The sequence below is a fragment of the Choloepus didactylus genome, chromosome 16 (genome assembly GCF_015220235.1).
Source record: "Choloepus didactylus isolate mChoDid1 chromosome 16, mChoDid1.pri, whole genome shotgun sequence".
Lineage (NCBI taxonomy): Eukaryota > Metazoa > Chordata > Mammalia > Pilosa > Megalonychidae > Choloepus > Choloepus didactylus.
Genome location: NC_051322.1, coordinates 48,764,337 through 48,791,284, shown reverse-complemented (window position 1 = coordinate 48,791,284; position 26,948 = coordinate 48,764,337). Strand labels below are relative to the sequence as shown.

Sequence of the window (26,948 nt, the reverse complement as noted above, 5' to 3'; positions counted from 1 at the left end):
GCCCCACAAATATCAACTTTAACAGGATGCAGACCTAACTCACTGATTGCTTCTATCTGGTTAGTCACTTGCTCTATCCATGTTTTCATCTTGGTTTCAACCAAGTCTTATTTCACTGTTGATTTATAATGTTTCCATTGGTTTGAAGGTTGTCATATAGAAGGTAACACGCCCAGTTCTCTTTGGAAGTCTATGTTAGAGAGCAACAAGCAACAACAGCCTTATCTCTGACTCCATTTCCCAGGCTTCTCCAGCTCGTACTCAGATCCCGTGGCCGAGAAGGCCTTTTGGTGACAGATCTGGCCTGGGAAGGTGATGACAGGCCTGCCCACTGACTGCACCTCTAATAAGACTGACCTAACGGACAATAAGCATAAAACAATAGGCATAAAGATTCTTCCTACCTGTATGCACATCTACTGAGGTCACACTAGGGCACATTAGATCACTAAGGACCTCAACGGAGTTCCCATGAGAATGAACCCAATTCCTATCTGCCTGGTCACTGGTCAGGTTCTCCAAACAGTTATAAATGTAACAGAATTCTAACAACACAAGAGCATCCTCTTTAACTCAGAAATGAATAAGAAAACATGTACAATAGATAAATGCAAAGCAATAAATACTAATCAATTTGCAGGGAGATTCTGTTAAGTGTAACACCAATAAGCTCAAACCAACTTTCTTAAAAACATAATATTTAAGATGGACTGACAGTCCAAAAATTGCCCATTTAAGTGCTTACTTACATTGTATGTAAACATTTCTGGAACAAGTGTTCGTCATAATGGACCAAAAAAAAAAAAAAAACAAAAACCACAGTATATCTGAACCTAACTCTAACCGTGAAAATGGGTCCACAGGCACACTCACCCCCTTTTCCAAAGAAATGTTTAAACGGCTTTACCATGTAGAGCTCTGGCTTCCCGGAAGGGTTGCAAATCAGTCTCTATAGACGAGCTAGTTTCTGTTTAAGTAGCTCAGGTAGGGGACACTACAGTCAGTCTCCGGGGAGCTCTAGAGTTTCCAGGTGGAGGAACTCTTCCACACAGGAATGTGATCGAATCTTCTCCACAAACAGTTTTTCTGCGTTTTTTAACCCAAGCCAACACATCCTTATTGCCTGGCTAATAGCCAATGTGAATTCCAATATCAGATCTTCCCGTTCTTTGTCGAGATGGGTGACGGTGGTGGCTGCATTTTGAAAAGAGACCCTGAGAGAAAGTCCTGGCTCCTGACACACTCGGTCTTTGCAGAGCTGGGCGACGGCCGAGGCCGAGTTCTGGAGAAGGCGCCACCACTTCCTCCTGCAGCCGTGGGGGCAGCTGCTCGTCCGGCTCGGCCTCGGCGGGGCGCTGCGCTCCCACTAGGAGGACCAGTGCTCAGCCCGAGCTCCCGGACCTCGGCCTCGCGCGCCTCCTTCCGCTCCTGCGTCCTCCGCGGCCTCCCGCGGCCTCGCCCTCCCCACGGGACCCGGTGACGGCCGCTCTCCTGGCCCGCGGGAGCCGTCCGAGGCCTGCGCCGCCGAGCCCACCCAAAAACGCTCTGAAGACTTACAGATTTCTCTAAAAGCGCTCACTTGCCCAGTGTCGGAGAAAAGAACGTGGATTTTAGGACGTACAAAATGAGCTGTGTGGAACTACAGTGGATGAGGATGAGGAGGGAGGAGTCAAATACCCCGACACACGGGTTGAATGGAGGTGTAGGAAGGACGTGAGTTCAGGGTGTGGGGTCGTTACACTCACTGAAGTCCCCCGGGGTGACAGCAGCAGCAGGGGTGGCAAGCAGGCTAGAGAATTACCGCACGTAAGGGAGACTTGTGAAGCTCAACCAGTGGCAACAGGGAAGGGTCATGAGGAGGTTTTGTATGGGGTGGGGGATCATCAGGAGGAGTCATGGGGGGGGTGATGTAGTCGGTAAAGAGGAGTCACTAGAGAAGGCCGCCTGGGAGCCAGCTGGTCACCTTGGGCCTCACAGAGTGGCAGTCCTGGTGTGGGGACAGTATGAGCATGTTGCCCTCAGCTTTGCAGGACCAAAAATATGATTTTGTTTGTGTGCACTATAGATGTTCAAGGACTGACTCATATTTACCAAACTCATAAAAGGTTGCTTATGGACAAGAATGGCAATATTGATTAACAAAGCAAAATAAAGCCTCCAGGAAAACTGGAATACACACTTTCACTGCCAGGGTATTCTCTCTCTGTTGGTAAATATTTAGGAAGCTGACGGATTATTAGAAAGGGGTTTGGTAAGAATGGTTTTAGAAGAAAGGAGTGGAGTATTGAGCAACATTGCTGTAACTAAAGGGCGTTTGACCACAAAATGAGATCACATCCTCCTTGTTTATTCAACTTATTATGGCTCTAATACCCCAAATGACCCACTTCCCTCTAAGGGCCTTCCCAACAATTGTGGAGTTTCCCAAGGGCCTGCTTCAAGGCAGCTACACCACGGGTCTCTCCATTTCTTCCTAACCTCAGCCCTGGTGACCCTTGTGAAATAGGGTGCTGTCCCCACTGATGGCCACTCTGCTGCTTCCATTCTGACCTCAGTTTGGGGACTCTGTTGCCACTAATTCCCCAGAGAACAACTGAGACCGGACGGCAGCTTTTATCAATTTTTAGCAAAGTTGGAATATAGAAAATGATGTAGAGGCTACCTTATAATTGCTACTAAACCTAACCTCAAGGATTCCTGACCATCTTAGAACAGATGTCCACAGAGCAGGAGCCAGCTGGACACTGCAGTGGTAATTCCAGGCATCTCTAGGGTTCCTCACTAATTGAGTTCAGACCCAGTTGCACCCCAGAGGTTGTCCTCTCCACACCCCACTCCTGCTTCAGGATGTTGGACAGTAGAATTAGCTGTTCCCTTCAAGGAGAAACACTCACCCTCACAGAGCTGTGGCTTCATGGCTTCCACATGGCGATAGCAATAGTCAATGGTACCTACGTCTAAAAACCCTCCTTTCTTGCCAGTCCTCCATCCTGACAGTATCATGTATATGGATGTGACCACAAAGTGTCCCCCCCCCAAAAAAATTTTAGGAGACACAACACTAACCCCTGAGTGTTTAAACAGTAAATTATACAGTACAAATGTTATCCGCTATTTTCAAAAATTACCTTAGAGGTTATACATTTTCTCCCAAGACATAATTGGGAAGAAAGTGGAAGAAAATCAACTGATGCTTGTTTGGATGCAAAAGGAAACTAGGTTCAAAAATTGATTGTGGTGATGAATGCACAACTATATGATGATACTGTGAACAACTGTTGTACTTTGGATGACTGTATGGTATGTGAATATATTTCAGTAAAATTGCATTTAAAGAAAAGGAAACTAGCCTTATCTTTGCTGTGGACTTATCTGGAGACAGAATAGAAAAGCAGAGGATGTTGTCTGCATTGGAATCTAATAAATGGGTATTGGATGATGGGAAGGGATTCATCAGGGTGCACCTAGGAAGAAGAAACATTGATCTGATAAATCGGTCATCAGAAAGTGCTGTCTTTTTGTAGCTGTGGTTCTTGGAGAGGCAGGGAAGCAGGATGGAAAAGCACAGTGAGAAGAGGAAAGCTGAAGTCAGCTCCTTGCTTCCTAATTGCACAGGTAGGCCCTCCCCTGGCTCTCTCTGATGTTTGGCTCTAGAGATCTCATATTTACTTGCATCCTGCTTCATAGTTTACAGAGGGTTTCATTTGCATCCCATTTGCTACCATCACCCTGTTAGGGGAGCAAAGTCAGTGTTGTGATACTCAAGTGGCTGAGGGGAAACTGAGGCAAGATCATACAGCGGTGATGGCAAAACTAATCTAAAACCCGGATCTTCCAGTTCCAGGTCAAAGATATTTCCCCTATAGAATTGTTTATCCAAAAAGGATGCCTGTCTCATCAGACCTGGCCTTTCTTCTGTCAGCCTCTTGTTGTTTTCTCTTTCGACTTTCTTCTAAATCCCTGTCCCTTGCATTCCTCCCAATTCTGAGCCGTCCTCCCTGGTGCTGAGCCTGCACTGTCATTTAGAATTTGTAGAAACACCACAACAGCATCCTTCTATCCCTTCACCCTTTGTAATATACACATTCTTTATGTGTCTAAGGATTTTACATTTCGGTAATAACTTAAAAATCATGGCAACTACCTCTTTCCTCTTTCAGCAAAGGGTCCTCAGGCAATGTAACACTAACCTGGAAGGGTTCTGGGAAGAGAAGATTGTGAGGGGAAAGAAGAATCACAGCCATTTATCACCATCTGAGTTGTTAGGTGGTAGAACAAAACAAATACCCTTTCTTTCTGAAGCGAACTTTACAGCTAATGAGATGCAAAATAGGTGAGAAATGGACTAGACATTTTTTTTTAATAGAGAAGTTGTAGGTTTATATAAAAATCATGCAGAAATGTCAGAGCTCCCATACACCCACCCCTAACAATTTTCCCAATATTAACATTTTGCATTAGTGTGGTACTTTTGTTACAACAAATGAAACAATGTCACTGTAATTTACTATTACCAGTAGTGCACTGTTTCACATTAGGGTTCACTCTTCGTGTTGTACAGTTCCATGATTTTAAAAAAAATTTTCTGGTAACATAAATACAACCTAAAATTTCACATTTTAACCACCTTCGAATAAACAACCCAGTGGTGTTAATTATATTCACAAAATTGGGCCTCCAGCACCACCATCCATTACCAAAGATTTTCCATCACTCCAAACAGAAACTCTGTATCGATTAAGCATTAAACTCCCCATTCTCCACCCCCACACTGGCTCCTGGTAACCTGCATTCTAGTTTCTGTGTCTATGAATTTTCAAATTCTAATTATTTCATATCAGTAAACTCATACAATTTGTCCTTTTGGGTCTGGCTTATTTCACTCAACATGATGTCTTCAAGGTTTTTCCATGTTGTCATTCACTTTTACGGCTGAATAATATTCCATTGTATGTAGATGCTGCATTTTGTTTATCCTTTCATCTGTTGATGAATACTTGGGTTGCTTCCATGTTTTGACAACTGTGAATAATGCTGCTTTGAACATCAGTGTGCAATATCTGTTCACCTCCCTGCTTTCAGTTCTTTAGGGTATATACATAAAAGTGGTATTGCTGGGTCATATAGTAATTCTATACTTAACTTTCTGAGGAACCACCAAATTTTTCCACAGCAGCTGCACCATTTTACATTACCACCAACAATGTACAAAGATTCCTATTTCTCCACATCCCAACACTTGTTATGTTCCTTTTTTTTTTTAATATAACCATTCTAGTGGGTGTGAAATGGTATCACATTGTGATTTTGATTTACATTTCCCTAGTGGCTAATGATGTTGAGTATCTTTTCACGTGCTTATTGGCATTTTGTATATCTTTTTTGGAGATATGTCTATTTGAGTCTTTTTTCCCATTTTTTAGTTGGGTTCTTTGTCTTTTTGTCGTTGAGTTTAATTTTTAATATATTCTGGATATTAAATCCTTATCAAATATATGGTTTTCAAATATTTCTCCCATAGTGTAGATTGTCTTTTTACTTTCATGATAAAGCCCTTTGATGCACAGAAGTTTTTAATTCTGATGAAGTCTCATTTATCTATTTTTTCTTTTGTTGCTCATTCTTTTGGTATAAAACCTAAGAAACTTGCCTAACTTAAAGTCCTGAAGATGTTTCCCTATGTTTTCTTCTAGGAGGTTTATAGTTTTGGTTCTTATATTTATGTCTTCTATCCATTTAAAAAGATTATTTTCCTTGCTTATTTTTTTGAGACTCTTTGACCCTGAAACTTAGGAAAAAATCTTGAAAGTTGAGAAGGAAGCTATTGAAGAGAAACCAAACCAGAATACAAGATGAACATCATTTATATCATAAATCATCTGCTGGTCTTTGTTAAGCAAAATCTGTTAGCCTGGCTTAATAGGAACAGCTGGGTCAGAAAGGGGTGAATTGTGCTGAAAGAAAACATTTTGCATCTATCCTCAAGTCCTTTGGGTGTAAAGCAGGTTTCTGATATTATCTATGCAAGAAGAATGGCATTGAATGGCCCTGTATTTGCATAATGACTTTCCTTTTGTTGCTTTTGCTGTCCCAGTTAATTGCCTTAGAATGCTGTGCTACATCTGTTGGGTTTTAGAATTAGCATTCTCAGTCCCAGCCAAACCCCCATGCCACCTATTTAAAAGGGGTTGTATGAAACATCCAAAATTTTTATGATTTGCCTGGTGACATATAGAATGTAATAACCTGGAAAGGCCACACAGTCATCAAAAAATCCTTGTTTCTATGTCCCTTGACTTCTCCAGGATGGTGTGTTAAACAAAGCACTGTCTCCTCTTATTGGGCCGGGGACATCTTCCTATGGATAGAATCTGAGAATCTACGAGCCAGACAATTCTTCTTTTTTTTTTTTTTTTTAATTAAATTCAGTTTTATTGAGATACATTCACACACCATACAATCATCCATGGTATACAATCAACTGTCCACAGTCTGATAACATAGTTATGCGTTCATCACCACAATCTATCTGTGAACATTTTCCTTACATCAGAAAGAACCAGAACAAGAATAAAAAATAAAAGTGAAAAAAGAACACCCAAATCATCCCCCCATTCCACGCCATTTGGAGCCAGACAATTCTTGAATTCCTCCAAGTTACCCTGATAGCTATCCCAGACTGCTGGGAAGAAGAAGTCCGGTACCTACAAGCAATAAAATGCAAATCCTGGGCTAATCGTGGTCTTCTCCACTTGTTCATTTGTTCCATCCCTGTGCCAAAGCTTGTACAGGGCCCTTGGGTCCTGCTTAGGCTGTGTTGGAGCTCGTTTCCATGATCAATAACTTTTCCCAGTAGGAGGAACTAGGTCAAGCTCTAGTGTTGCCTGATTCAGCTTTCCAGGTTCTTGGCCATGCTGTGAGAAAGAATTCAAAGGCACAGCACAACATAGAGTAAGCAGGCAGAAAATTTATTAAGAGTGCATGTGAGAGAACATGTGGGCCCTCTCGCAAAGACAAGAGGGGTGACAGGCAAGAGGCCTTGGTAATGGGGTCAATCTGCTTTTATACATTAGCTTTTCTTACTCCTGTTCCCCCTTCCCTTCCTTGTTCGGGGCTCTTTCAGGGTAGATAGTACATTTGAGTAGGTGGGTCGGCTCCACCCTTCTCTGTAGACAACTCACTCAGGTGGGGGTCCTTTGGCGCCCAAGTGCTGTTTATTGCTGTTCTTCTCATAGATATCTTCCTCCTTGAGGCCTGACCATTTTGGGAATATGCTGTTTGCTCAGCCAAGCCACCACCTTAATTCTAACCCTGTCTCACTATGATCCAATAGAACGTCATCATGGTAAAGTGGAAAGCACAAGGACTGGAAACAATGAATGTGAATTCCAAACTTGGTCAACTACCAACTTGTATTGTGTGGCCCAAGGGGGCTTTTGCAGCTGAAGGACTAAAGAAGATGCCAGGCACATTCTGAGATATGAGCTTTTTTTTTTTTTTTTTTTGGTTTGAACAACCAGGATTTATTGCCTTATGCTTTTACAGAGACCAGAAGTCCAACACCAAGGTTTCAGCAAGGCAGACACAAAAGGGCAAACATTGTAAGATCTCACCAATATGAAATAGTTAGAATAAGCAGATTCATGGAGTCAGAAACTAGGACACAAGTTACCAGAGGCTGGGGTGGGGTGAGACATGAGCTTTTATTCGGGGTTGACTTATTAAGGAAATAAAAGTCAGTCACGTTGCCCTGGATTCAGGAGCTGCACTGAATGGTGGTGGGTTCAGAGCTCAATGTGAAGATACTCTGCAAAAGCTGGGAGTGCCAGGGAGTGGTTTATAAGGGTTAGGACAAAGACATTCCAATGGGTATGAGAGTATAAGCACGGGGTGTGTGTCTTGGAAACATAGAGAGGGCTCAATTGTAGTAAACAGGGAAAAGGGGAGGATTATAGGTTATCTTGTAGATAACAGTATCTCAGGGAATTTCAGGAAGGAAGTAGTTTCAGGAGAGAGGTAAGCTATAGATTACATTAGTGCCAGAGGCCTGATTTTACAAGGAAAGTAGGTCAAAACTGACCTAAGTCACCCAAGCTGCTGTGTGCACATCCTGGGCCTGGGCTCCCACAATCCACCACCATGCAGCAATTTGCATTCACCGTAGGACAGACATTGCATCCATAATCCACAACAACAATACAGTAAACAGCAGGGTACAAGTAAACCAGTACATATGGACAGTAATCCTATTAATAAGTGGTGCCATGGCCAAGCTAAAGAATTAAACCATTTGGACAAAGGATCATCAGATAAATGTTCAATATTTTGTAGATAGACTGATTAAATTTTACATAACTTTGACCACAGAAATAAATTTCCCTTTCCGCAAACTTCTGCAAATTTCTGTATCCATTCAGGTTTTCTCCTACATTTTCTCTTTTTCTTCATTCTGAAACAACCAGTCATTCAGGACAAAACTACTTTCTTTTTCCTTTTAATAAAAAACATCCTTTATGTCTTTTATACTTAAGTTACCAAAATAATTTTGGAAACTGTTTTCAAGCAAACATTCTACAGCATACAATTACCATTAAAATTAAAAAAAAATTGTTAGACTAATGCTAAATACTTAAAACACTTTAGTTAATGCATTACTGAAACAGTAATATACAATTTTTAACAAGAATAAATGCCACATGTTGGCATTAAACTGGATGGGTGGGTGGTTTAACAATATATAAGCTAAGTTTTTATTGGCCAATAGAAGAGTTACAGGTGTTTTAAATACTATATTTTCAATCCCCGCAGTGGCAGGGAGTCCTTTGGGGTCAGATCTACAGTCAGTTTGTGGCATCATGAGTGTTTATAAGTTATGTACACAGTTCCCTGGGGGACGGATTGGCAATACAAGTAACTTAGCATTTTATGTAATTCTAGTACCCCATGGGGTCAATAGTTATGTCCACTACCCCATTTCTGATTGTATTTGTTTGCATTCTCTCTCTCTCTCTCTCTCTCTCTCTCTCGTTAGCCTAGATAAGGATCCATCGATTTTATTGATTTTCTCAAACAACCAACTTCTGGTTTTTTTTATTCTATTTTTTTCCTGCTCTCAATTTCATTTATTTCTGCTCTAATCTTTGTTATTTCTTTCCTTCTGTTTGCTTTGGGGTTAGTTTGCTGTTCTTCCTCTAGTTCCTCCAGGTAAACAGCTAATTCCTCAATTTTTGTCCTTTCTTCTCTTTTAATATAGGCTTTTAGGGCAATAAATTTCCCTCTCAGCACTGCCTTTTCTGTATCCCATGAGTTTTGATATATTGTTTTCATTTTCATTTGCCTCAAGATATTTACTAATTTCTCTTGTAATTTCTTCCTTTACCCACTGCTTGTTTAAGAGTGTGTTGTTTAACTCCCATATATTTATGAATTTTCTGACCTTCTGCCTATTATTGATTTCCAACTTCATTTCATTATGATCTGAGAAAGTGTTTTGTATAATATCAATATTTTTAAATTTGAGACTTGCTTTGTGACCAAATATGTGGCCTATCCTAGAGAATGATCCATGAGCAGTTGAGAAAAATGTATACCCTGCTGTTGTGGGTATAGTGTTCTATAAATGTCTGTCAAGTCTAGTAGGGAAATATCTTAAAGATCTTGTGATAGGAGGTGGTTTCCTAGACCTTACACCCAAAGCAAGAGCAATGAAAGAAGGAATAGATGAATGGGATTTCCTCAAAGTTAAACACTTTTGTACATCAAGGGACTTTGTTAGAAAAGTAAAAAGGCAGCCTACGCAATGGGAAACCACATATCCAATAAGGGCTTAATGTACAGAATATATGAAGAGATCCTACAACTCAACAACAGAAAGACAAACAACTCAATTAAAAAATGGACAGAAGACACGGACAGATACTTGTCTGAAGAGGAAATAGAAATGTCTCAAAAACATATGAAAAGATACTCAACTTCAGTGGCTATTAGGGAAATGCAAATCAAAACCACAATGAGATATCATCTCACACCTACCAGAATGGTTATTATCAAAAAAACAGAAAATTACAAATGCTAGAGAGGATGTGGAGAAAGAGGCACACTTATTCACTGTTGGTGGGAATGTAGAATGGTGCAGCCGCTCTGGAAAGCAGTGTGGTGGTTCCTCGGGAAGCTAAGTATAGAATTGCCTTACGATCCAGCAATTCCATTACTAGGTATATACTCAGAAGAACTGAAAGTTAAGACAAAATGGATATTTGTAAACTGATGTTTATAGCAGCATTATTCATGATTGCCAAGAGATGGAAACAGCCCAAATGTCCATGAACAGACAAGTGGATAAACAAACTGTGGTATATACACATAATGGAATATTATGCAGCTGTAAGAACAAAATCACAGAACATATAACAACATGGATGAACCTTGAGGACATTATGTTGAGTGAAATTAGCCAGAAATGTAAGGACCAATACTGTATGGTTTCACTAATATGAACTAACATTAATGAGCAAACTTTGAGAGTTAAAGCTGAGAACACAGGTTACCAGGAGATAGAAAGAGGGTAGAGATCGGGCATTTGAAGCTGAAGAAGTATAGAATGTTCAACAGGATTGATTGTATAGATCCAGAAACAGATAGCACAATACTGTGTGATTGTAGCACAATATTGTAAATACACTGAACAAAGATGTCTGGGGGTAAAGTTAAAACAGGAAAGCTAGGGGCATGTATGGTACCAGAAGGAAAGATAGACTATAAAGACTGGGACTGTATAACTCAGTGAAACCTAGAGTGGTCAACGATGGTGACTAAATGTACAAATAGAAGAATGTTTTAACATGTGGGAGAACAAATGAATGTCAACCTTGCAAGTTGTTGAAAAAGGGATAGTATTGGGGAAAAAATATCATCATTGCAAACTGGACTCAACAGTCAACAGTAACATTGTAATATACTTCCATTAAATGTAACAAAGGCTATATACCAAAGCTAAATGTGTATGAGAGGGGGATATAAGGGAGGGATATGGGATTCTTGGTGGTGGTGGTGTGGTCTGACCATATTATTGTATTTTATTTTATTTTTATTTTTTCTTTTATCTTTTTATTATTCTTTTTTTAAATTTTTGTTGGAGTAATGAATATGTTCAAGTGCTGATTGTGGTGATGAATGCATATGATGACACTGTGAACAATCGATTGTACACCGTGGATGATAGTATGGTATGTGACTGTATCTCTATAAGCTTGCAGGAGAAAAAAATAAACAGAGGGATACAAGTGCTAGAGAAAACTTAGAGAGAGGGATGTACCTATTCACTGTTGGTGGGGAAGTAAAATGGTGCAGCCCATCTGGAGGTAAGTGTGGTGGTTCCGCAAGAAGCTAAGTATGTGGGTGCCATAAGGTCCTGCAACCTCATTATTGGGTATATACTTGGAAGAACTAAGAGCAGGGACACAAATGGACATTTGCACACTGGTGTTTATGGCAGCAGTATTCATGATTTGCAATGGATGGACCCGGCATTGTGGGATTGAGAAAATCTTCTTGACCAAAAGGGGGAAGTGAAACAAAACAAAATAAAGTTTCAGTGGCTGAGAGATTTCAAATGGAGTTGAGAGGTCATTCTGGAGGGTATTCTTATATGTTATATAGATATCCCTTTGTAGTTTTTAGTGTATTGGAATAGACAGAAGGAAATACCTGAAACTGTCAAATTGTAGCCTTGATTTTTGAAGATGATTATATAACTATAACTTAATACATGGTGTGACTGTGTGATTGTGAAAACCTTGTGTCTTACATTCCATTTATCCAGTATATGGACAAATGAGCAGAAAAATGGGGACAAAAATTAAATGAAAAATAGGGTGGGATGTGGGGGATGGAATGTTTTAGGTGTTCTTTTTAACTTATCCTTATTTTTATTTATTAATTTTTTTTTTGAGTAAGGAAAATGTTAAAAAACTGATTGTGGTGATAAATGCACAACTATATGATGGTACTGTGAACAACTGATTATACACTGTGGATGACTGTATGGTATGTGCATATACCTCAATAAAACTGAATTTTTAAAAATTTACAATAATAAATAATCTCTTTTCACTGGGAAATCCACTTGAAAAATGAAATTGAGATTAAAGAGAATACATGGAATAAAAACTCAGAAATGTTTGTCTAACAGTAGATTCTAAACCCTGCTCATTCAGATACCCCCTACCTAATTCCCACACTCATGCCAAGCAGTGCCAGAAAATGGACCAATATTTATCAACCTCTTCCAACATTTTTTTTATCTTCATTTTATTGAGATATAGTCACATACCATGCAGTCATACAAAACAAATTGTACATTCAATTGTTCACAGTACCATTACATAGTTGTACATTCATCACCTAAATCAATCCCTGACACCTTCATTAGCATACACACAAAAATAGTAAGAATAATAATTAAAGTGAAAAAGAGCAATTGAAGTAAAAAAGAACACTGGGTACCTTTGTCTGTTTGTTTGTTTGTTTCTTTCCCCTATTTTTCTACTCATCCATCCATAAACTAGACAAAGTGGAGTGTGGTCCTTATGGTTTTCCAAATCCCATTGTCACTCCTCATAAGCTACATTTTTATACAATTGTCTTCGAGATTCATGGGTTCTGGGTTGTAGTTTGATAGTTTCAGGTATCCACCACCAGCTACCCCAATTCTTTAGAACCTAAAAAGGGTTGTCTAAATTGTGCGTAAGAGTGCCCACCAGAGTGACCTCTCGGCTCCTTTTGGACTTGCTATTTCTCTTTCTCTGATCACATACCCAGATCCCTAATTGTTTGACAGGGATAGTGCTTCAGGCAGTACCAATTGTCCTCTTGTCTCCAAGTAAGGATATAAGGACCATTGTCCCTACACTAGTGAATGGGCAGATTAACATTAACAAAAACTTCCAGATCCCATTTGCCTGTTTCTCTTAAATCCCAGATCCTGTTGCCAGTCCTGTGAAACTGGAAACCTACATTTTCTCCTCTTGGTCCCACCCAAGGCATCTCACAAAAGGCACCAAAGTCCCAAATGCCTTCCCATGTTAAATGCCCCTTCACCCTGTAAGGCGTGGGGAAGGGTGGTGATTTCAAAGAAAACAGGAAATTCCTAACTGAAGATACCTGAGACAAATGGAGAGGCTGGGGTCTGCCGCTCTACGTGAAGGTTGGCATTAGGAGAATGAGATGAAGAGATGGGAGTGGAGACAACAAAAACCCCTACCCACCCATACTGGCCAAGTCTCTTTTTAATTTCTCTTGCCCACCTGTTCCCTTCGCTCGGCCTCGCTGCCTTTATTGCCATTTCCTTGCAGCTCTCTCTCCTTCAGAGGACTGCACTCTTTTCCAAGCTAGGCAATTCTTTAAAATCTTAGTTTCTCCACGAAGAAATCATCACTGAACATTCAATACAACAAGATGCACCAATAGCTACTTAACAACAACAACAAAGCACCTCTGCTGTGGCCTGTGGAAGAAGGACCAACCTACTCTTGTGATGTAGTAACACACTGCCTGGTATGGCATCTCTTCCCCTCTACATCACAGCATTCCCTTTCTCCTTTTTTATTTGTAGATGTCCTTTTTAGGCTGCCCTCCAGTCGCCCCCTCACCTCCTCTTTCCTTCTTCTGAGAATCATTCTATTCCCTATGCCTTGCCCCTTGGCCACAGTTGATTGGTCCAGGGGTGTAGACTTGACTCAAGTGTGTCCAATGAAGCCCATTGCTGGGGATTTGGGGACTTGAAATGAAGAGAGAATAAGGTCAGTCTTTCTTTAATATTTGAAGCTATAAAATGTAAGTAAGGGTTTTGGAGTGGTTGTAGCCATGGTTCCAATAACCCCTTAAATGACTTGATTTGTTTTTCTCACTTGCAACCAAGAGTACAAATAAATACACTCCTTATGCCAGAATCTAAACACAACTTCAAAAAATGTTACCCAAATCATGTCTCCTTCAAGGCTCCATCAACCAATAAATATAAAGCAGTTCATAACATCTCACTTCCTGGCATGTGGTCATTTCTGCTGCAACACACATATTCTGCCTATCTGTTTGGTCAGTTAACACTTGCCACTTGAAATCAGAATCTTCTACATTGAGGTAACAGATGTTTTCCTTTTTTTATTCCCTAGTTTTATTAGATCATGCAGCAAAGAAAAATGCTACGCTGAAAGTGAACCTAATCTATTTGTCTATCAAAGGAGCCTTAGGGAATATTTGGTGAATATATTAATTTCAAGATTTTTGAAACAACATAGTTAACCATTTTGATCTCCATGCTTTACTTCCCATGAGAAAACACTATAGGACTCATTTCTAGCACTGCATCTTTTTTTTTACACAATTTTATTGAGATATATTCACATTCCATGCAATCCAACCAAAGTATGCAATCAATAGTTCACAATATTATCACATATTTGTGTATTCATCACCATGATCATATTTAGAACATTTGCATTACTCCAGGAAAAGAAATAAAAAGGAAACAGAAGACCTCAAACATCCCATACCCCATACTTCTCCCTTTTATTGACCACTAGTGTTGCACTCCACCCAATTTTAAGACTTTCAATAGAGGTAGGTTAACTAAGACAGTGTAGTATTGTCAGAGATCAATATATAGATCAGTGAAACAGAACAAAACATCCATAATTAGATCCATGCAAACACATGCAACTGACTTTTGTTTTTTGTTTTTTTTTTTTGCTAGTTAGTTATACAATCATTATCAAAGATCAAGGCTGCTGGGTTATAGTTCAATAACTTCAGGTACTCCTGGTTATTCTAAAACAGTAAACAATAAAAAGAAATATCTATGTAATGATTCAGTAGTTACAGTCATCTGTTAAATCCTAATTTCTCAGTTATACCTCCTCCCTCTCATTTGATCTTTTTTTTTTTTAAATTCCATTTTATTGAAATATATTCACATACCATACAATCATCCATGGTATACAATCAACTGTTCACAGTATGATCATATAGTTATGCATTCATCACCACAGTCTATTTCTGAACACTTTCCTCACATCAGAAAGAATCAGAATAAGAATAAAAAATAAAAGTAAAAAAAGAACACCCAAACCATCCCCCACCATCCAACCCTATTTGTCATTTAGTTTTTGTCCCCACTTTTCTACCCATCCATCCACACACTAGACAAAGGGAGTGTGACCCACAAGGCCTTCACAATCACACTGTCACCCCTTGTAATCTACATTATTATACAATTGTCTTCAGGAGTCCAGACTACTGTGTTGGAGTTTGGTAGTTTCAGTTATTTATTTCTAGCTATTCCAATACATTAAAACCTAAGAGGTGTTATTTATACAGTGCACACGAATGTCCACCAGAGTGACCTCTGGACTCCACTTGAAATCTCTCAGCCACTGAAACTATTTCATCTCATTTTGCATCCCCCTTTTGGTCAAGAAGATATTCTCAATTCCACGATGCCGGGTCCATGATTTCATCCCCGGGAGTCATTATTCTGCATTGCCAGGGAGATTTACACCCCTGGGAGTCAGGTCCCATGTAGGGGGAAGGGTAGTGAGTTCACCTGCTGAGGTGGCTCAGTTAGAGAGAGAGGGCCACATCTGAGCAACAAAGAGGTACTCAAGGGGAGACTCTTAGGCACAATTATATGCAAGTTAAGCCTCTCCTTTGCAGTAATGAGCCCCACAAGGGGCACAGTCCCATGATAGAGGGCTCAGCACATCAAACTGCCAGTCCCAATGTTTGTGACAACATTAACCACCAGTCCAGGTGAGGAAGTCCAACACTTCTGCACCCTCCCCCAGCTCCTTGCGGTGAGGGGGAGGGGTGGATGTAAATATATTTTTTATTCTCTCTAGCACTGCATCTTATGGAGACTGCTCTGGACTTAAAAGGTGCAGATATGCAGGCTGCCAGAGAGAGAAGACATAAAATAGGAGGAGTTCCAGAAAATATGGTTCATTTATCAAAATGACACAAGAAACACAGTTAAAGTAAAAAGTTTCTGTGCCCTAAGTCAACTCCGAAACTCATCTCTTTCAAGTGATCTTTTATTCTGCTTCTAATGCACCACTCATTCTGACCTGCACTCAGTAAACACAGACCTTTCAATGGGCTTGCCAGTTACACTGCCCTCTTCTTTGGAATAGCAGCTAAATTAAGTTCCCTTATTCTTTGGATAAGTTGACCCTCAAATCCTAACTATAGCTGATTAGACCAGAAATGTATGCCTGACACAAAGCTAGCCATCTAAAGAAGTATTTCAGAATCATCTGGAGAGTTTCTTATAAACAATCTCATGGGATCCAGCCCAGACTCCCTAAGGATGGAGCCTGAGATTCTGTTTCTTTGAAAATACCCATCAGGTGATTCTGATGATTAACAATAGTAAGAATCAGAAGACGAGGTCACCAACATATGAGCTGGCCTGGGCTGAGACTTCTTCCCAACAGGACTGTGAGAAATGGACCCCATCAGGACTTCCCCTTGGGGTGATGGAATGTGACTCACAGAGAAGAGGGAGCCCCCAGACTTAAAGGTAAGAGACTCACAGAACGACGGCTCCAAGCCTGTAAGTAGAGGCCATGAAAACTGAAGAGAGAAGTTTAAGCAATAGAGAAGCATCTGGGTCATCAGAGGTATTGGAAGCAGAAAAACTGAGCACTAAAATGGAAGCATCATCAAAGTTAGGAGCAACGGATGTGGGTACCAAGGGATGAGTTGCTGTTATAATTTTAATGCAATGCTGTTCTCAGCAACTGGGATGCTTTCTTCTGCTTCTTGACTTTTCTATGTTTCCTTCAATAAACCTCTGCCATCTGAGACCCTTGAAAAGGCCTAATTTACTCATTGGCTTTATTTCTTTAAAAAGAGAAAAAGGAATTTTTAGAGGAGCTTGCCCTTTCAAGGGTCAAAGTTAATGCACTCTCCTAATATCACTGGAGCCTGAACATCTTTTGTGCCTTTTCATAATTAACTTCTTACAATTGCCTTTTTACAAGAAAACAAAAAAATAGTAAAAGAAAAAACTCAACATTTATAATATCTTTGTTTAAATATCTTTAAACATGCTATGTACTCTTTATCATAATTATCTTTAATTGCAAAGTTAAGTCTCTCAGTCTTTTACTTTCTCTCTCAAAATTTGTGACTTAAATTAGTTTTTACACTAGTATATTCTTATTGTTTGAGGAACATTTAGGAGTCATTATTACACATCCAGCAAGAAAAATGATTCTGTTTTGGTTGACCAAAGTATTGATCAAAAATTTTAATAAGGAATTCCAGAACTGATTTGCATTCACTTATTAGGTTATGTATTATTCATGTTCATTTAAATTGTTACACACTAAAGGTTTATATAAAACTATCCTCAAGGTCTGTGCTAGGATACCCCTTTATAGAAAATGATATCCTTTAATATATTTCTTTTTTTGTGATGAGGTAGAGAAATATTTACAATCTTAATATCTGGCACCAGAATCCCATCAAGCTATCTACTAAAGTCATGAATGCTTGGTAGGAAGAATTGTTCACAGTCTAATAAGGAAAATTCAAGAAGGGCTGAATTTCATATCAAGGTCAATGACTATTGGGATAGAGGCAGGACATAAGGGCAGAGTCTAGAGGGCAATGGGGCCCCAATACTGGACACAGGGACCCCTCTCTGCTAAACGGCGCTTGGGTATGTGCTTCCCACCTCCAGCTCTTTAGGAACAACTTTAGGAGTGTTAAAATTGATCAATTCCGGCCAATCTAAGATGGCGGCACAGAGAGGAGCAGAAGCTAAGTAGTCCCTCTGGAACAACTAAAAAAACCCAGAAACAACTAGTATATAATCCGTAATAACTGCAGGGGGACAGACGTGACCGTCCACTCATCATACACCAACCTGAATTGGGAGGAATGCCCAAGATCACAGCATAAAATCTGTAAATAAGAACTGCAAATCCAAATCGGGAGACCCCTCCCCCACAGCCCGAGCTACAAAGCCTCATGGTCCCAGAGAGAAGCCTTCTCCCAGCGAGCGAATATAGCTCAGCTGAGCTCCAGCTGGGGTTTTAATTAGAGAGTGTGAACTGCTCACTACAAGGTATGAATCCCCAACAAGTAGATAGAGGCTTTGGGTGACGACTAACCTTGGAAAGGCAGAAGGTTGCCTCGGATTAGCTCTGTTCCTTTTTCGACTCAGTGGAGAAAGCCTCGGCCATTTTCAGTTCCCAGTTCTGTGACTCAGACAGGGGTATAGCACACGCAGAGAGAGACCACTGAAATGCTAATGACCTCCCCCTAAGGCATCTATCTTCTCTAAGAGGAAAGGGGTGGGGCCCAGTTCTGTCATTCAGAACTTACACCAGTCAAGAATTATAGGCTAATCTTTGCATCAAGCAGAGAGCGCCCCTGCATGGCCCAGCAGCCTGGGGCTTCCCTTGAGGGATGACACGCACTAGTGACGTAGCACAGCCTTCCCTCAGCAGAGGTCCTGGAAGATCACAGCTGCGAAGGGGGGCCCGCTCGGAAAACCCAGGGACGCTACGTCAATGCTGGTGGTTTGTGGGTCAGTGACAGAGAAAATCTGGGGCAAAACTGAAATGAAAGCTTAGACTCTTGCAACAGCCTTGAATCTCTGGGAACACCTGGGCGGTTTGAATATTAAAGCAGCCCTGCCTCCCTGACCACCCAGATACACACACCACATTCAGGGCAGACAGCTCCAACAACAAACCCAAACTGAGTATTCACCAACCAAATCCCACAAAAATCATTTCCCCACACACCACAGAGACAGAGTTGGGGAGAACTGACTTGAGGGGTATAGGTGACTTGCAGATGCTATCTGCTGGTTAGTTGGAGAAAGTGTACCCCACCAACTTGTATTTCCGAAAAATTAGATTGGTATTTTTTTTTATAACTTGAAAGAACCCTATCAAGCAAAGCAAATGCCAAGAGGCGAAAAACAACAGAAAATCTTAATGCATATGATAAAACCAGATGATATGGAGAACCAGATCCCAAACACCCATTCAAAATATCAGAAGAGACACAGTACTTGGCACAATTAATCAGACAATCACAATCAAGGAACGAAAACATAGCATAGGATATAAAAGACATGAAGAAGACTATGGAACAGAATAAAAGAGACATCAAGAAGACCCTAGAAGAGCAAAAGAAGAAATTGCAAGATTAAATAAAAAAGTAGAAGATCTTACGGAAATACAAGAAATTGTTGGCCAAATTAAAAAGACTCTGCATACTCATAATACAAGATTAGAGGAAGCTGAACAACGACTCAGTGTCCTAGAGGTCCACAGAACAGAAAATGAAAGAACAAAAGAAAGAATGGAGAAAAAAATCAAAAAAAAATGAAAAGGATCTCAGGGATATGATAGATAAAATAAAACGTCCAAATTTAAGACTCATTGGTGTCCCAGAAGGGGAAGAGAAGGGTAAAGGTCTAGAAAGAGTAGTCAAAGAAATTGTTGGGGAAAACTTCGCAAACCTTCTACACAATATAAATACACAAAGCATAAATGCCCAGTGAATTCCAAATAGAATAAATCCAAATAAACCTACTCCAAGACATATTCTGATCAGACTGTCAAATACTGAAGAGAAGGAGCAAGTTCTGAAAGCAGAAAGAGAAAAGCAATTCACCACATACAAAGGAAACTAAGTTGTGACTACTACAACATTCTAAATGTGATTAATCCCACTAATGGAAGGCTAGGGAGGGGGTGGAATGAGAAGATTTAGGCCATATATATGTTTCCACAATTGAGGGGGAAAAAAAAAAGACAGTCTAAATAGATGACAATTGAATGCCAAGGATGACCCTGGATGGGATCTGAGGATGGAGGACAGGAGGCTCAAAGGGACACAGTTGGGACATAAGGAAAAGGAAATATAGAAAGTAAGCTTTGTATCATTGTTGAATCTCTTGTACTTCTTAGCTGTGCTTAATGGGATTGCATAAAAGAATGTTCTTGTTCATAGGAATTGTATATGTGAATTATAGTGTATGTTCAAGGATGTGTGCAGCTAACTCTCATATGTTCAGAAGACAGAGCAATAGATGATGGATGATAGATAGGAAGAGAGGAAGGGAAAGAAATAGCGGTGTAACAACATGTTAAAGTTAGTGGCTCGGGGTATCGGGGGAGGGGGGTCAGGGAATGCTGGAGTTCTGTGTATGGGGTTTGTATTGTTTTTGCAACTGTTCCTACAACTTTGAATTTATTTCAAAATAAAATTAAAAAACAACAATAACAAAAAAAAAAAAAGAGCCTGATTAGCAAAAGTACGTGGGCTTTGGGGCTGAAAAATTAAAAAAAAAAAAAATTTTGATCAATCCCTTGTGTTCATGCAGGTTTACCCCAAACATGCTTTCATATAATTTGGTTTTCCCCTTACTAAATTACAATCCCTGTCCTTTGTTCCAGAATAATCTAGATTGGAAGACTGGATATTTGTAAACTTTTCAGACACATTATTCATCTACAGTTTCTTCCCAATATACTTAATATTGTCAGATCCCAGAAAAAGAGTCTAACATATAGAAGGAATTTCTGACCCAGGGGCCCCGCAGCTTATCTCATAGAAACCAGATGTGCCATAAAATATGGGTTGAAGGCTGTTTAGAAACTCCAGTCATGATGGCACCTCAACCCCCAAAAGGTGGATAAAGCAAGATCAGCTATGTCTATAAGATGAACGGCTATAAGCATGTGGAAAAGGCCTGCTCCCTCCAAATAAATAATGCAGCTGCACTTCAAAGAAGAGTAGTGCATCAGAACCCTAGCAGCCAATCAGCTCAGAAGTTGATAAGCCCTCACCCACTCAAGGCACAGGACAACACTCAGTGGACACCCTTTCCTCCCAACGTGGTTTTTTTTCTTTAAAAACGCAGCTCTCGGAAAGAGAGCCGGAGTCACTTTCTTTATTTTCACTCCCACCTGCTTTCTTCCTCTAATAAATCTTAAACTTTCTACTTAAAAATTCTATTCGCTGAGTTGTGTAGCTTCTTGAACGACTCCGACCTGACATCTGGTGCTGAAACCTGGGACGGAGGTTCAACTGAGGCTTGAGTCTCCAGCCCCTTAGGGGCAATGGGACAGCCTCTTGTTCAGCCCCATTTGGAGGACCAACTAAGGTTTGATTTTCCCGGCCCCTCAGGGCAATGGGGCAGCCTTGCAGCCAACTCTATTCCCCGAACTACACAGTCATTCAAGTTTCCATGCATTCAGTGGCTTGAGTCCATCAACTCAAACCACCTTGACGCAACGCCGGCTCACCCTCATGGCTCTCAAATATCTATAACCAATTTGGCCCTAGGTAAGTGACGTCTTTCTGCCCAGATCCTCCCAAGAGTTTTGTTCAGTGTCCCAGGGACACCTCGGCCTGCTCTAACGCGGCGACTGGCTTTGTAAGCCGAAAAATCTGCACACTCAGTTAAAACTCTCTGATGCTCTGGGAGCGTTTTTCCCCATTGCAGCAGTCAAAGTAACTCGGGGGATGCCTTGAGCGAAAGACTGCACGCAATTTCCTGATCCCCAATGACAAACCGGGGATGCCTGCTTTGTTGTTGAGACGGATCGTACAGATCTGGGTTGTTAGTCTCACTTGAGCAACGTTTTGGGTGGCCTGTGGAAGCCTCCAAAGGAGCGAGGGGACCATGAGCCTCTCATGGGAGATCTCCGTAAGCCTCCCACAAGCATAGCCCCAATTCGTGTCAGCCTCATCCAAGGAGACGTAAGCCTCCAAAGGAGTGGGGGCATCATAAGCCTCTCACGGGCGATCTCCGTAAGCCTCCCACGAGCAAAGTTCCCTAACAAGCAACAAGCCTCTTAAATTTCTTAAATAATCATGGGTAATGTCCAGTCAATTTTAAGTGACTCCAAAACTGCATTTCCTCCTAAATCTACTCCCCTTGGATATTTACTCCGCAATCTCAATAAACTTCAACCAGAAGGGGAGGTAAAACCAAAAAAAAACCTATTCATTTCTGTAATACAATTTGGCCGCAATATTCTTTAGAACAACAAAAACGCTGGCCAGAAAATGACACTTTCAACTGGCAAATTCTCGCTGAACTTGATAATTTTATTTGGTGCAACAGCAAATGGTCTGAAGCTCCCTATTCTCAAGCTTTCTGGACTCTTTGGTTCCGACCATCTTTGTGCCACTCTTTCGCCTCCCACCAAATCCTCCTCCTTCATGAAAAACCTTCCAAGCCTTCCGCTCCCCCCTCTATGGAAATTGCAAAACCCCTAACTCTGAAGAGCCTTTAAACAGCTTCTGCTACTTTGACCCTGCGGACCATCCCCCTCCCTACTATACTCCCCCTCCCCATTCTTCTCCAACCCTTTCCACTCCCCTCCCCTCATCCTCAACCCCTTCCCTTCCCAAACCCACCCCCATCCCTAACAAGCCCTCTCTTACCTCAGATACTCCTCCTCCCGATTCCTCTCCAACCTCTTCCGCTTCCCTTCCCTCTTCTTCTCCTCCAAACCTACCCCTGCCCCTAATAAGTCCTCTCCTACCTTAGCACCTACCTTTTGTCCCCCTCTCCTGGATTCTACGCAAACTCCCCAACCCTTTTCACCTCCTTTCACTCGATCTCATGGTCCAGCGTCTATAATAAATCCCCCATCAGAAGGTCTGTTTCCCTTACGAGAGGTAGCAGGCTGGGAAAGCATCATGAAAGTTCATGTTCCCTTCTCCCTTTCAGACTTAAGCCAAATTGAAAAACAGCTCAGGTCCTTCTCAGCCAATCCAACCAAATTTATAAAAGAATTCAAATATTTAACCCAATCCTATGACTTAACTTATCAAGATGTTTATATTGTTATAACTTCCACCACAACTCCTGAAGAAAGATTGCATTTGGGCTGCAGCTACAGCCCACGCTGATAAACTTTCCACAGAAAACCCCATTTCTCTCCACAGCATGCTGGGAACAAATGCAGTCCCCACAGCAGACCCAAACTGGGACTATCAAGACCAATCCCCAGATAAAAAGAAAATGAAACATTTCCTTACTTGCATTATTGAAGGAATGAAAAAGGCAGGCTTTAAAGCCATTAACTATGACAAAATTTTGGAAATTTTCAAGAGGCTAACGAAAACCCTGCCAACTTTCTAAACCACCTCAATGAGGCTATTCTAAAATATACCAACATTGATCCTTCCATACGGGAAGGAGCGCTTTTTCTCCATACTCATTTTATTACCCAATCAGCCACAGATATTCGAAAAAAACATCAAAAAATAGAACAAGGTCCTCAAGCACTCCAGCAGGAATTTATGAAAACAGACTTTAAAGTATTTAACAATAGACAAGAAGAAAAAGAAAAGGTAGAAAACAAAAAGAACAGGAAAAAGAAGAAAAACAAAAACAAAAACAAAAAGAGAAAGAGAGGAAAGGGAGGCAGTTCGAGAGAAGGTCAGACAGGAAAGCAATGAGGCCCGTTACTTGCTCCTTGCCAATGCCTTGAGGCAGCCCAGTCTAAACCATGGTAATAAAAATCAAAATTTAGAGGGCAAAAAAGTGCTGCTCCGAGATCAGCCATTTGATGCTGAAGGACTACAGAATGTTTAGGATTGATTGCATAGATCCAGAAACAGAGCATAATACTGTGTGATGGTAGCACGGTATTGTAAGTACACTGAATAAAGATGTCTGTGAGTAAAGCTAAAAGAGGTGGGATAGAAGAATGTATGATACCAGAGGTAAAGATAGATGATAAAGACTGGGACTATATAACTTGGCAAAAACTGGAGTAGCCAATGACTCTTACTAAGTATACAAATATAAAAATGTTTTTGCATGTGGGAAAGCAAATGAATGTCAACCACGTAGAGAGTTGAAAAAGGGATGGTATACAGGAAAAAACATAATCAAAGCAAACTGGAGTCTATGGTCAACAGTAACATTGTAATATACCTCCATAAAATGTAAGAAAGGCAATATGCCAATGCTAAATGTATATGAGAGGGGGATATAGGGGAGAAATATGGGATTCTTGGTAGTGGTGCTATTTGCTGTCCTTACTAGTATATTGTATTGTATGACATGTTATTTTTCTTTTTATCATTTTTTTTCTTATTGCTAAAAAGAAAAAACAATTTTTCTTGTAGTAATCAGTATGTTCAAGTGCTGATTGTGGTGATAAATGTACAACTTTATGATGATACCATGAACAACTGACTGTACACTGTGGATAAATGTACGGTATGGAAATATAACTCTAAAATTGTAGGAATATATATATAGGAGTAAAAGTGTTGGAGAAAACATGGTGAGAGGGATGTACCTATCTACCTGTTGAGCAGGTAGAATGGTGTAGCCTTTCTGAAGGTCAGTGTGGTTGTTCCACAAAAAGTTAAGTATGTGGGGACCGAAAGGTCCTGCAACCTCATTATGGGTTATGTCATTTGAAGATCTGAGAGCAGAGACATGAATGAACATTTGTAAACTGGTGTTCACAGAGGCAGTAATCATGATTTGCAAAGGGTGCAGATGACCTAAGGGTACATTCACTGAAGAATGGAATGGTGTACTGTGGTGTACGCATACAGTGGAACACTGAGCAACTACAAGAAGGAGTGAAGTTGTGAGACACACAACGAGGTAAATGGATCCTGTACACAGTATCTGAGTGAAGAACACTAGAAATAAAGGCACTTTAATGCCTCACCAATATGGACTAACTACAATGTGTAAACTCAGAATTGAATCTTAGAACGTAGCCTAATGTGGACATAATTATTGTAATAGTCCCTAGATTGTAAGCTCTTACAGCAGTTAACTCTATCCCTGAATTGTAATGCCTGTCTCTAAACTTTGAGATGCTGATCCCCTAGCGTATAACCTGATTGGTCTCTGGAACAATGCATATCTCTGAGACACCTGGAACTCAGAGCTAGAGCTCGGCAGATATGAGTGTCAGTATTAGTGCATACAGCCACTGTCAAAAAAAAAAAAAAAAAAAAAGAAAGTTGAAAAAGAGCCCAGACTTCAATTAGTGATATGAATGAAGCAGGTCTGGTTAAGACCAGGGCAAGCCAGGCCAAAGGGTAAAGGTTGAAAGTGATTGTGTTTTAAAACTTCAACTTCCATATGAGACCAAGGGAATAGATATCTATTTGGTACAGGATCTAAATTTTCTAAACGGTATAATTCTACAGTCGATTTGTTCAAACACCACAATTGCATGGAACTTTGAATAGGAAGTGAGGTACGGTAGGTTAGTATAGGCTGGAGTGAAATAGTGACACATCCTAGAGTAATTTGGGCAGATAATAAAAAATATATTTACAGCCTCCCCCTCCCCAGCCCTGAGGATCTGGGGGAAGGTGCGGATATGTTCGACATCCTCACCTGGACTGGTGTTGATGCTGTCACAAACATTGGGACTGGCGGTCTGATGTGCTGAGCCCTCGAGCATGGGACTTGCCCTTATGAAGCTCATTACCACAAAGGAGAGTCTAAACTTGCATGTAATGGTGCCTAAGAGTCTCCTCCTGAGTACCTCTTTGTTGCTCAGATGTGGCCCTCTCTCTCTCTAACTGAGCCATCTCGACAGGTGAACTCGCTGCCCTCCCCACTACGTGGGACCCGACTCCCAGGAGTGTAAATCTTCCTGGCAATGCAGAATATGACTCCCGGGGATGAATGTGGACCCGGCATCGTGAGACTGAGAGTATCTTCTTGACCAAGAGGGGGATGCAAAATGAGACAAAATAGTTTCAGTGGCTGAGAGATTTCAAATGGAGTCGAGAGGTCACTCTGGTGGACATTCTTATGCACTATATAGATAACACCTCTTAGGCTTTAATGTATTGGAATAGCTAGAAGTAAATACCTGAAACTACCAAACTCCAACCCAGCAGTCTGGACTCCTGAAGACAATTATATAATAATGTAGGTTACAAGGGGAGACAGTGTGATTGTGAAGACCTTGTGGATCACACCCCCTTTATCTAGTGTATGGATGAGTGGAGGAATGGGGATAAAAACTAAAGGACAAATGGGGTGGGATGGGGGGATGATTTGGGTGTTCTTTTTTCACTTTTATTTTTTATTCTTGTTCTGGTTCTTTCTGATGTGGGGAGAATGTTCGGAGATAGATTGTGGTGATGAACGCATAACTATGTTATCATACTGTGGACAGTGGATTGTATACCATGGATGATTGTATGGTGTGTGAATGTATTTCAATAAAACTGAATTTAATAAAAAAAAAAAAAAAAGTGCTGCCCCACCCTTGCTTTCGTTGAGGTAAAACAGGCCACTGGGCCAAACACTGCACTCAGCAAATGATTCAGCAACCGCAAGGCCCGCCGCTGGGTCCTTGCTCACGGTGCCACCAAACAGGTCATTGGAAAGCCGACTGTCCCACGGCCTCTTACCGGGGGTTTGGGCAACCATCTCTTCCTGAACAGGTGTCACCAGCTCCAGAACTGGGTGATCTCCTCAGACTAGCCGCAGAAGACTGATGGGGTCCGGGCTCCAGCACTGCCCCGACAGTGATCATCACCACCACAGAACCCAGGGTAACCTTAAAGGTGGCAGGTAAACCCATTTCTTTTCTTTTAGACATGGGCACTACATACCTTGTCCTGCCTGACAGGACAAAACTTAAAACAACCATTCAATCATCAGAAATAAAGTATGCCAATAAACTGCCTCAAACCATCCTACTCCTATCTGTGGGAGAAACACTCTCTTCCCTTGAGGAAATAGTTCTGCCCTCATGGCTAGAAAAAGCTAATCCTCAGGTATGGGACACTTCCACCCCTTCCATCGCTAAGCATCATGATCCTGTCCAAGTTCCTCTCCAGAAACCTGGAGAATATCCAAATAAACTGCAATATCCTCTCACCCAACAAGCTCTCATGGGCCTAAA

At 40.9% G+C, this 26,948-nt stretch overlaps 1 pseudogene; it reads right to left on the bottom strand.

Annotated features, from left to right (window-relative positions):
• Nucleotides 1–221: 221 nt before the first annotated feature.
• On the bottom strand, nucleotides 222–26,470 carry LOC119511279 (annotated as a pseudogene).
• Nucleotides 26,471–26,948: the final 478 nt, after the last annotated feature.